General features: G+C 43.1%; 1 pseudogene; it reads left to right on the plus strand.

Moving 5' to 3' along the window:
- The first annotated feature begins 11,354 nt into the window (after window positions 1–11,354).
- On the plus strand, window positions 11,355–11,983 carry LOC123352850 (annotated as a pseudogene).
- Window positions 11,984–12,489: the final 506 nt, after the last annotated feature.

A 12,489-nucleotide genomic window follows, 5' to 3' on the forward strand; every position in this document is an offset into this window, starting at 1 on the left:
TGCATAGGAGAGAGGAGGAGGTCTCCACCCACAAGAGAGAGTCTATTTAAACCCCTGGGAGACCCCTCCATTTGGTCTTCAGCTGGGTAAAGATAAAGCCTCTCCACCCCACCCACCCCCCAGGATACCTGAAAGAAATTGGAACAAAGGTCAGTGGCTACAAGGGCTGTGAGTGATTGCTGGACCCAGGCGAAAAGGAGATTAGTCTGTAAAAGGGAGCATTCTGGAACTGGTGAGGATCTTATCTGTATTCAGTTTGATTAGACATAGATTTGAGCATTTTATTTTATTTTGCTTGTTGACGTACTTTGTTCTGTGTATTACTACTTGGAACCACTTAAATCCCACTTTCTGTATTTAATAAAATCGCTTTTTACTTATTAATTAGCTCAGAGTATATATTAATACCTGGGGGAGCAAACAGCCATGCATATCTCTCTGTCAGTGTTATAGAGGGCGAACAATTTATGAGTTTACCCTGCATAAGCTTTATACAGGGTAAAACGGATTTATTTGGGTTTAGACCCCATTGGGAGTTGGGCATCTGAATGTTAGACAGGAACACTTCTGTTAGCTGCTTTCAGGTAAACCTGTAGCTTTGGGGCAAGCCTGGGTCTGTGTTGGAGCAGACGGGAGTGTCTGGCTCAGCAAGACAGGGTGCTGGAGTCCTGAGCTGGCAGGGAAAGCAGGGGTAGAAGTATTCTGGGCACATCAGGTGGCAGCTCCCAAGAGGGTTTCTGTGATCCAACCCATCACAGCCACTTTCTTTCAACAACCACTGTAGGCCCCAATCCTACAAGTTGTTACGAGTCTGCATGCATGGAGCAGCTTGCCTTATCAAGTCCATAAACAGTGATAATATGAAAACATGAGGATCCAGTCCTATTCACAGATTATAAATATACAGAATAATCATCTTGCTGGGCTGTCAAACCACCGAAAGATAAATTGTTTATAAAAACAGTCTGTTTTGGGCCATTCTTTCTTCTCTTTCTGTCATCTCCCTTTCTTCTTTTCTACCATTTCATTCCATTCCTATCTGTTATACCCTTTGCCTCCTCCCATTCACTCTCTACAGGCCAGCAGGGCTAGTCTCCCCAGAACAACTGTAACATACTTGTGTTTACAATGGAGCAGTTCTGATTCACTGATCCACTCTTGTGGATTAAGGTGCTATTTGGTTTGAGTAAGGTCATCAGAATTTGGTCAAAAGATCTGACCATTATTTTAGGGAGAAGAGCGTATAAAGGAGATGCATCTGACGAAGTGGGTATTCACCCACGAAAGCTCATGCTCCAATACGTCTGTTAGTCTATAAGGTGCCACAGGACTCTTTGCTGCTTGTATAAAGGAGAGAAATCTTTTGAAATAAGAGAAGCATTCCCCCCATTTCTGCTTTTTCTTTTTAATCATTTTCCTCTTCAGAAATTTCACAGACCCATTTTCATTGCTCCCCGCACCTTCTGTTCCATATACATTTTCTTCTGTCTCAGCTGAAGAGGTTGAGGCACTGAGGCAGTATCTTGATTGCTGGCAAAATTCAAGGAACCAACCAGACTAGATGACCAGAGTAGAAAGTTTTGCATACTCACAATATGCTTACATAGGTGTAACAATTTACTTGCATGGAAATAGATTCTACATCCAGATTGCTGTTCTTTCATGGGCAGATGTCCAATTTTAGCCAATCAGAATACAGGGATTCCCAGACTGTGCAACTAACAATAAATAACTATTTAGTGATTATGCAAAACAGGCACCTACAATCAAAAAAAGATCTGTGGGGAAAGCAATGGAAACGGGAAAGATCTATGCAGTTATGTATCAGTAACTATATAACTCTGCACTTTGATTGGCTGAAATATTCCAAATTAAGAAATGCTGTTCAATGAAATGCTGAAGCAAAATTCAGAAATTTGCTAACCATGGAGACCGTTTACGACAACACCATGAATGTTATTCCTAATGGTAAAATAAAATACAACTTACAACACTAACCCCCCCCCCCAAACATTTGTCTTGCCCTTTGAGAGTCTGAAAGCTCAACTCTGCTTTCAAATGTTCCCTTAAGCAAGTGGCATTGGAGAGAAACCATAGACGGTGAAACCTTCCACAACGATACAAGTGACAGACCCAATGGTGTTGGACATCTACAATATATTCCAGTAGGAACACAAAGGGAACTGCAAACTATTAGACCAATCCATTCAGAAAAGTCAAGAATACAGAGATTCACAAAGACTCTCTTGGGAAAGGGACAATTTCTTCACAAGAAACTAGCTGCCAGGTGAGACCATTGACCATTTGTTTCAGGCCTATGTGATAAAGCTAAGTCATGTGAATTTGAACAGCTATCAGATGGACTCCTGACTCATTTGTGTATGATGTAGTTGGTAACCAAGACAAAAACCAGGTTGTTCCCTGACATAGGCTTGACTTCACAGAGAGCTGTAGATATTAGCAGTGCAAATGAAAACTGTGCTTCCCAAATGAAAGTTCTGTCATGCAGTGAAATAAATGACATATTTCCAAATAAAAATGTGCACTGAGGTACAAAAATAGAATACAAAGGTAAATAAATGGCAGAGTCCAGAGTTTGCAATAGAGGTGGAGGTAATACCAAGACTATGCAAAAGGTGGCCAGCCCAAGATATGCACTGTCATGCTTGCAAAGAAAGCAACCATTTTGCAGTTGTATTGCTGTCATGACAAATTGCAAAGAACATTTAATGAACACGGAGGTGGAGGTGGGGTTGCTCTACTCACCACTGAATGGCGCTGCCTCGTGGCAGTTCTGGGGATTAGCTTGGTCAGGCCGATGCCCCTTCCAGTGGTTACACCCTGTCAGTTTCTCCTCTACAGCCCTTCTCTCACTCCAGGAACTGCAGCGGCCGCTTCGTAGCTCAGCTGGCTAGGTCACTATGGTGGTCTCCCCTTCCGGGGGAAGTGTGTCAAGGTTCCTGCTCTCTAGCCATCTGAGTCAGTCTTCTGTTTCAGCAGTGGCTGGCAGGAAATCCTAGATCCACCTTTACTCCAGGTTCCAGCTCAGGGACCCTCTACACAGCAGCCAAGGCTCATTCTCTGCACCTTGCTGCCTTTCCCTGAGCCACTTCCATACCTCCTGGCCCTTCCCACTTCTCTGGGTTTGCCAGTCTCTTCACTGCCTCCTCCCAGGGAGTAACTTTAGGCAACTCAGCTCTGCAGCCACCCAAACAGTCCTCCCAGGGAGTGACTGCAGACTTCTGCCTGCCACCTTCTCTGCTTCCAATTTCCCGTCTTTTGGAGAAGCCCTGCCTGTACCTTGCAGGTGAGCTTCTCTATAATTAGCTGCTTCCAGCCTAAAGCAGTGTGTGGCAGGGGAGAACTGGTGTAGGTGTTCAACTACTAAAGTTATGAGCATAGTATAAATGCTTAGATGGATAGAAGGGACAACAGAATGGTAGGAAAGGAGAGGCTAGCTTTGGAAGCAGATGATATGGAAGTCAGTGAAAGTGGGAGCATTACGAGTAGCAGTGAAGTAAGAAAGTCTGATTCAATGGGGATCACAAAAGGAGAGAGGAGTGGGAAAGCAGGATAAAAGAAAACAAAATGGTGGTCATGGTCAGCAAGGGGAAATTCTGAGGCAGATCAGAAAGAGAACATAGTGGTCACTCAGGCAAAGAGGGAATAGAGAGACCAAAAAGATGAGCTTCTATGTAACAGTCACTTTCACCGGCAGAAGATAGTTCCATTTTATTAAACTTGAAGAGAGAGGTCATTCAAATAAGATTGAAAAGGAATTGATTTCTGAGGCTTCTTTTAATGATTCCATGATGTTCTACATGCATCTGTCACCTCAATAATGTTAATTTACTAGAAATTGGCTGAGGAGGCAGGGTTTGGGTCTGTGTTCATCCAGTCTATTGTTCAGGATTTGGGTTAAGAGTAAGGCTGGTTAGAATTGTTTTTGGATAGAAAACTGAGGTTTCAATTAAATAAATTACTTTGTAAAAAGTGTATGCTTTCCAGGGAAAATGCGTTTTCATTGAAAACATTTTGGCTGAAAACTTTTAGTTTTAAGTTGAAAATCTCCTTTTTTTTTTTGGACAAATAGTTGAAATTTTCCATGGAAAAATATACTGTTTCCTGACCAGCTCTAGTTCTGGCCCGAATCAAGTTTAAGATTCTAGTTCAGGATTGATGGGATCAAAATCTCACAAGCTCCTCTCTAGGTATTGTGGCCCAGCTACAATTGCCATATTTCTTCCATCCAGAATTGCTTCTTGTTTTGAATCTCCCTCATAACCAATACCTGGAGCTGTATTTGGATCATGGGATTAAACTCTGCATGGTTGTTTTCCTCCTTTCCATCCACCCAAAAAACTCAGATTTCTGGCTTCAGTTTTGATTGGTGTCTACATGTGATTAAAACCCTCCCGACTTTGCCTCAGTCTTATGACCTGATGTCCCTTTAGGGTTGTGGTGGAGAAGAGGTTAGTCTCCTCAACAGAAGTTATATTTTTCTTTTTCTTTTTTTTGCATCTTTTTCTGGCCACTGTCAGACACAAGATATTGGACTAGATGGATATTGGGTCTGATCCAGTATGGCAATTCTTATGTTCCTAAATATGCACTGCTAGCTTCTTTTTCCTTTTTTGGATTGCCATGGTGAAATCATCTCAACCATAAATAATATTGTTTGATTCTAATCCAATGTCACAGCTATTCACAAGGTACCCACATGTTTAACGACAGGAAGAATGTGTATATTTACATCAGAGGCTTTATGGCATTTAGCTAACCAGGCAATCTAACTGGGAGACTGTGCTGTCTCATGCAGGGGGATTAGGCGTTCCAGGAGCCTGAGGTTTTGTTCCAGCGTCACTCTGCCAGTGAGTCAATGTGTGACTGCTTAAAACCATTTTGTGACTCAGTTTACCTATCTGTAAAAAGCACATACATTATCCACTGTACCTCAGAAGAGTGTTTTGAGGTTGAAATTGTGTTTTGAGAACACACTGTGGTGCTTACTCAGTCAAATATTACTGATAAGCAGCATTTCCAGGCTGTCCGCCAGAGAAGTAAACAAAATGGGGTTTTTAAGGCTGCCATCCACATGAATAGTATGCTTGCAACACTCCTCCTTCTCTATCGTCTGTTGGGTTTATTCATAGTCACACCAAATGAGCGTGGAGTGAAATAACTTGATGATGAGTATCATTAAGACAGGTATAAATACATGAACCTTTTTAGAAAACCTTTTTCCCCCATCAAAATTTTGGCCAGGGGGTGTGGGGAAGGAAGTGGGCGGCAGGGCAGGGTTTGGGTTTTTTTGGTACACCATATGTGGATGTAGTGAGTAAATGTTAGCTTTGTCTTTTTTTTTTTTTGGTCCGTTAGGAGTTATGCTCCATAGCGATGTATAAACAAGAGGTGACCATTTATGCACGGCAAAAAGAGATTTCATGAATGATAGGAAAACAGTAAATGATGTGGAAAAACCCATTTCACACTCTGGTAGGGATATAATCCAGATTACCATGCATTGATTATTTTTAGTGAGCAGGTTGAGTGGGGTGAGTGCTGGGCTAGTATTCTGAAGAGTTGCAACAAAGCCCCCTAATATTTTTCAGGAGAAAGAACACTTTAACGGCTTGCTCCAGTGTGGCTCATTGAAGTGAGTGCCAAGTGCATAAACAAAGCCCTGGAAGAACTGGCAAGTGTACAGAAGGTCCAGCCCCAGAGTGCTTGTTGTCTGTGAGTAGCAGCTCTAGCAGAAGACTGGGCTGGCGTAGTAAATGGTGCTGTGCGCTCCAGGTGTTGAGAAAAGGACGAAATAACTATTTGCAGCATAATAGACTGATAGTAAGTGACGCAGCACTTCTGTGCTGTACCTATCGTGCTTTGGTGGTGCACTGCAATCAGATCTGTGAGGGCAGAACCTTGCACCCATCTGGAGTCCCAATGACTTCAATAGGGCTGAAAGGTCTACCCACCACAGATATGATCACAGAATTGGCAGCTAATGCTTTTAGGGAGTACGTAAGCTTCTTTTCAAGAAATAGCCTTCAGGAACAACTGGAGCTGGCTTGTGCTGGTGTTGTACTCCCATCTACATTGCCCAGCACCTGTGCAGATCCAGTAGCTCTGGATTTGTATGTATAATTTCTAGTTCATAATAGCACTTCAGACCTTATAACACTTCTCAAGTGGTTAAATTCACTTGGCTTTCAGATATCTTCCTCATATAACACTAGGTGAGGCATGGTAATCACCAAGAAAAGCACTTCCTGCCTGGTGTATCTTGTCAGCCAGTAATGCCTAGGGAGCATTGTTTGATTGGTGCCTGTAATACAATGGAGCTTGTGGTTCTGAATTTCTGAATTAATGGTTCTGAATTAATGAAGCATAAATGTTCCAGTGCAGTGGGGGATTGCAACAATGCTCATCTATTAGCATATAGAATAGAATGGATTTGGAATATGGAAGTTTCGAGTCTCATCAGTTAGCATGAAGCGAGCTGGAGAAATCAAATGATTTGATTTTTAATACGAATTTCAAGAGAAATCTCTGTAATAAAACAAAAATCAATTAACTTGGAGGAACCTAGTAGTAAAATACTTACATGCATGTGTCCAGGCATACACAAAAGTAGGCGTGATAGCAAGAAAGTTGAACATCCATATGTTCTATGATCCAGTGCACAGAGCCTGATTTCTCACCACCTTACATGCTAGTGAGTCATCTAAAACTGTGTCAAGTGGATATAAAGTGAGATCTCCAGTGTGACTACACAAAGTGCAAGGCAGTGGAAAATCAGGCCCATGATGTAATTAATGGTCACTCCTTTGAACTGGGAGCCAATGATGGGAAGAAGAAAGATGGGGATTGGCTTATACTAGATAGGAGGAGCCCAGAATGCTAAAAATATCCCTTACGTTAGTGGTGCCAGTGGCTATGTCATGTCACAGTTTGGAGGAAAAGGAGCTGAGATGCCCATTTGCTCCCATTATGCTTTTTGTTCATTATCATCATTCATCAGGTGCTGTGTCACATATAACATTCTCCATCCCTTTTTGGCCATGTGGTCTGGTACTGCTCAACAGCAGCAATCTGTTGATTCTGGACTGCTGGCTGGCTGGCACATTAGGCTGCAGGGTGACTTAACTGTGGCAGACAGACGGAATTGTTTCCAATGTACACCTAAGGAGGCCCTCAGTAAAGCAAACATTGATTTTGGAGGGGTGGTTTTTTTTCTCCCTACCTGCTGCCAGAAGGCTGTAAATAGGATCCCTATATTTTTTCCCTATTAATATTAACCCATGTTGAAACTCTGAGACCTGGCTGAGCATTTCTGGAAGCCTGCACAGTACTAAAAAAGCAGGTCCACACCAGTTGTTCTGGACCAGGTAGAATGAGCTAAGGCATTGGAGGCAAAGCTGAAGTCCATGGGTGGCCTGTTACTCCTGGTTCACTGGGTTCATCCTGCCTTGATGGACTAACTCCCACTGTTATAAATCATATAGATGTGATTTTCTTCCTGAAGTAACTTGTTTGCTTTATTTATTTGGAAAATGTCAGTAACTGCACTCTCGACAGCCTCTGCAGTTGAACTTGCCATAACTGAAGCTTACTCAAGAATGTTTAGTCTTAACAGTGTGTGGTTTCCTTTAGTGACTTCTGAACCACACTCTGAAGAGAGACGTGCTGGTACTGAAGTATGGTAAATATACTTCCAGATAAGCCACTGGTATCTCAGAAATAACCCTCTTCTCTCAAATAAAGGCAAGCAACACAGTTGAGGTGCCCTGTCTCCTACAGACAGACAGACACAGTCTCTTTTTCTCTCTCTAGGTGTAGATCTAGGGAATGGTTTAGAACAGAGAAACTATTTTTAGAATAATCAGACAGCTCATTCACAGTATTATTTATATTTAAACTAAAATAATATTTATAATTTCACTGAACCAAAAACAAATCAATGTTACTGGGGAAAAACAGTGCTTACAATAAATAAGGCAGTTTATTTGAAGCTGGCACTAAACACCCATAGGAAACAATGGCTCTTCCCTTTAAAAACAGAGAAATAGCAAAGCAAACTAGGCATCTATTCAAAAGTGGCTGCCTGTGAATGGCTCTCAGAAGTCAACTATGTTCTGTGTTGTGCAGCAATAGCTAAGGGATTGCTTGGGATGAGTGAAATGCCCAAAGGTGCCTGGTTGGGACTTTTTTCTTTGAGCCACTTTATTTGCAATATGATAGATGGCTGTAACTGTGCTTATTCTCTAGCTGAATGCGTCGGTGGTATTCCAAACTATAGACTCCGTAGGGGTGTCCCAAGAGAGAGACTGACTGCTCACATCTTTCATTTTTAAGGAGGAGTAATTGTTACTATGTTTTTATTCATATGTAGCGATTGTCAGAATCAATATGGCGCTTCAATCAATCTAAATTTTCAGCGCATGCTTTTCCACTGTGCACTTAGGGCCTGAATCAAAAACCATTGAAGTGAATGGAAAGACACTCATTAGCTTCAGTGGGCTTTGGATAAGCCCTAAGCTTGCCTTAACACCCTGTGCTTCATAAGTATTCTCATATTTTGTTTGTAATGGATATGTGTATGGGAATGTGTAGGGCTGTGTGCTTCATCTGTTCCTTTTCAGACTGATTCCACTTTCCCAACTAAGCTGTAATCTCACGGAGAATAGCGGAGAGTGGAAGCTCATGGGAGCAGGAAAACTGCCAAAAAATATTTTGCGTCACCCTTATTTCAGTTCATTAAATCTATCAATCTAAGGTCAGAAGGGACCATTAGATCATCTAGTTTGATCTTTTGTAGAACACAAGCCATTGCATTTCACCCAGTTACCCCTGAATTCAGCCCAATAATTTATGTTTGACTAAAGCATATCTTCCAGAAAGGCATTTAGTCTTGATTTAAAGACTCAGAGATGGAGAATCACCCCTTTCCTTGGTGGTTTGTTCCATGACCACTGTTAACCTCACTGTTAAAATTTGTGCCTTATCTCTAAATTGAATTTGTCTGGCTTTAACTTCCAGTCATTGGTTCTTGGCATTTACTTCAGGCCTCAAATCATTTTTGTGACTCTTCTTGCACCTCTCCAGTTTTTTAACTTTCTTTTAAAAAACCTGGACAGCAGAACTATACACAGTATTCCACTATTAGTGTCACTAGTGCTGTCTGCAGCAGTAAAATCACCTCCCATCTCCTACTCACTATTGGGCAAAAGCAGATGCAGAACTGGCTGCAGCATCAATACCAAGATCAGAAGCATGTGAGGGGCGGGAGCAGTGGGAGGAAACTCAAAACAAACAAACAAAACCTACCCCACAAGGTATTTACAATAGCCATAAGGACATATTTTAGATGTAGACTATAATTAACCTTTACATTGCCAAACCATATTAAAACTAATACATCCGAAAAGAGATTTGCTTCCATGACTAACAATGACACCTATTGTACTAGCTAGGATAAAAATTGCAAGTGAATCAGCTGATCACCAGCAGGGGTCAGAGAAAATTAGCATTATTAGACCCATGAAGTAATAGTGCCTGGATACATTATGAATTTGTTTCACCTTCCTCTGAAACACCAACTATAAGCCAGGCTATTGAACTACACGACCATGGTCTTTTTCAGTATGGCAACCCTCACTGCATATTTTTTTAAACTGGCTACTCTTTTGACCAAAATGATTGCAATGTGATGCCAAAATAAAACAAGAATGATTTGGCAGGAGACAAAAAGCCCACAGATAAGTCCAAAAATATGTAAAAGCAGCAAAGAGTCTTGTGGCACCTTATAGACTAACAGACATTTGGGAGCATGAGCTTTCGTGGGTGAATACCCACTTCGTCGGATGCATGTAGTGGAAATTTCCAGGGACAGGTATATATAAGCAAGCAAGAAGCAGGCTAGAGATAACGAGGTTAGTTCAATCAGGGAGGATGAGGCCCTCTTCTAGCAGCTGAGGTGTGAAAACCAAGAGAGGAGAAACTGGTTTTGTAGTTGGCAAGCCATTCACAGTCTTTGTTTAATCCTGAGCTGATGGTGTCAAATTTGCAGATGAACTGAAGCTCAGCAGTTTCTCTTTGAAGTCTGGTCCTGAAGTTTTTTTGCTGTAGGATGGCCACCTTAAGATCTGCTATTGTGTGGCCAGGGAGGTTGAAGTGTTCTCCTACAGGTTTTTGTATATTGCCATTCCTAATATCTGATTTATGTCCATTTATCCTTTTCCATAGAGACTGTCCAGTTTGGCCGATGTACATAGCAGAGGGGCATTGCTGGCATATGATGGCGTATATTACATTGGTGGACGTGCAGGTGAATGAACCGGTGATGATGTGGCTGATCTGGTTAGGTCCTGTGATGGTGTCGCTGGTGTAGATATGTGGGCAGAATTGGCATCGAGGTTTGTTGCATGGATTGGTTCCTGAGTTAGAGTTACTATGGTGCAATGTGCAGTTACTGGTGAGAATATGCTTCATGTTGGCAGGTTGTCTGTGGGCGAGGACTGGCCTGCCACCCAAGGCCTGTGAAAGTGTGGGATCATTGTCCAGGATGGGTTGTAGATCCCTGATGATGCGTTGGAGGGGTTTTAGCTGGGGACTGTATGTGATGGCCAGTGGAGTCCTGTTGGTTTCTTTCTTGGGTTTGTCTTGCACAAGTATGGAAAGTATGCAAAAATATGGAGACTTGGGTGTAGAGTCAGAATCTGGGGGGGAACATGGGAAATCACTGAATGAACAAAGAAGAGACGAGGGAATATAGAGGGGAAATCTAATAAACATCTTAGCTGTTAGTATACTAATGCAAGAAGTATGAGGAATAAACAGCAAGAACTAGAAATACTAGTGAATAATCACAAATATGACATAGTTGGCATCACAGAAATTTGTGGAATAATTCACAAGACTGGAATATTGGTATAGAAGGGTACAGCTTGTTCAGGACGGACAGCCAGAGAAAAGGGGGGAAGTGTTGCTTTGTATATCAAGGATGTATGCACTTGGACTGAGGTTGAGATGGAAGTGGGTGGCAGGCCTGCAGAAAGGCTCTGGTTAAGGATAAAAGGGGTAAAAAGCAAGGTTGATGTCGTGATAGGGGTTTACTATAGACCATGCAATCAGGAAGATGATGTGGATGAGACTTTTTAAAACAACTAACAAAATCATCCAAAACACAGGATGTAGTAGTGATGGGGGACTTGGTCAGGCTGCCTGTTATTGTCTGCTGCCTGTTGCAATTTGCTGAGCTGCAACACAGAGCCCCTGTGCTGGTGCTCGGGGGGGAGGAGCTGTACCTTGGAGGGAAAGTTACTGCGAAGAGATAGGCACCTTCCCACCCAATCATGGCCTCAGCAGGTCTCCAGATCTTGGGCATGGTGCTCTCAGTGGTGGGATGGCTGGGCTCCATCATCTCCTGTGCCCTGCCCATGTGGAAGGTGACGGCCTTCATTGGCAACAACATTGTGGTGGCGCAGATCATCTGGGAGGGGCTGTGGATGAACTGCATTGTGCAGAGCACAGGCCAGATGCAGTGCAAGGTTTACGACTCCATGCTGGTGCTGCCCCAGGACCTGCAGGCTGCCCACTCCATGATGGTCATCTTGGTGCTGGCATTGCTGGTGAGCGTTGTGGGCACCAAGTGCACCAACTGCATGGAGGACAAAGGCTCCAAGTCGTGAATTATGATGGTCTCTGGAGCCATCTTTCTGGTCTCCAGCATCCTCTGCCTCATCCCCATCTGCTGGTTGGCCAACACAATCATCTGGAACTTCTACAACCCGCCAGTGTCCAAAGCTCAGAAGAGGAAGCCGGGGGTCTCGCTCTACATTGGCTGGGCTGCGTGGCCCTGCTGGTTCTGGAGGGCGGCCTCCTCTACTGCACCTGTCCCGAGAAGAGCACCAACTACAGCGCCTGTTACACTGCCGCCGTCTCCCAGCCCCGCAGTGACGACCCCAGAAAAAACTATGTCTGAGGGGCAGGCAGCCTGGGGTTTCTCAGTGGGAGCGGTTGGAGGACAGAGTCCCCTCTCCACATGAGACTCCCTGTTGCAAAGCTGGCTGGTTTGGGGGTGGTGTCCTTTCATGTTGGACCAATGGTACTGGCTCCTTTGCTGGCAGAGTTTAACAATTACTCCTTTTTGGAGAAAAGGGTGATGATTGCTTTAAAGGAAGCATGTGTCTGGCATTAGTTCAAAAATCCATCTCTTGACACGGGCAGTCTATGCAACCATTGACCTGTATTTAATCTGCCTTTGGTGGTTAAGAGTATTTAAAGGGTTGAGACAACTCTTGCCATATATGAATGTCTAGAACTTCCTTGGCCCTTGAAAATCAGGGTTATAACCAAGATATGGCACAGAGAAACTGCTCTGTGTGTTGGGTCAGTAGATGATCTCTTCCTGGTGATGGCTGACGATCAGGGGTCCATTTCTGATGATGTTATATCGATCAACTGCTTCCATTACTGTGAGTCATGAGA

Source organism: Mauremys mutica, chromosome 1 (genome assembly GCF_020497125.1).
Source record: "Mauremys mutica isolate MM-2020 ecotype Southern chromosome 1, ASM2049712v1, whole genome shotgun sequence".
Lineage (NCBI taxonomy): Eukaryota > Metazoa > Chordata > Testudines > Geoemydidae > Mauremys > Mauremys mutica.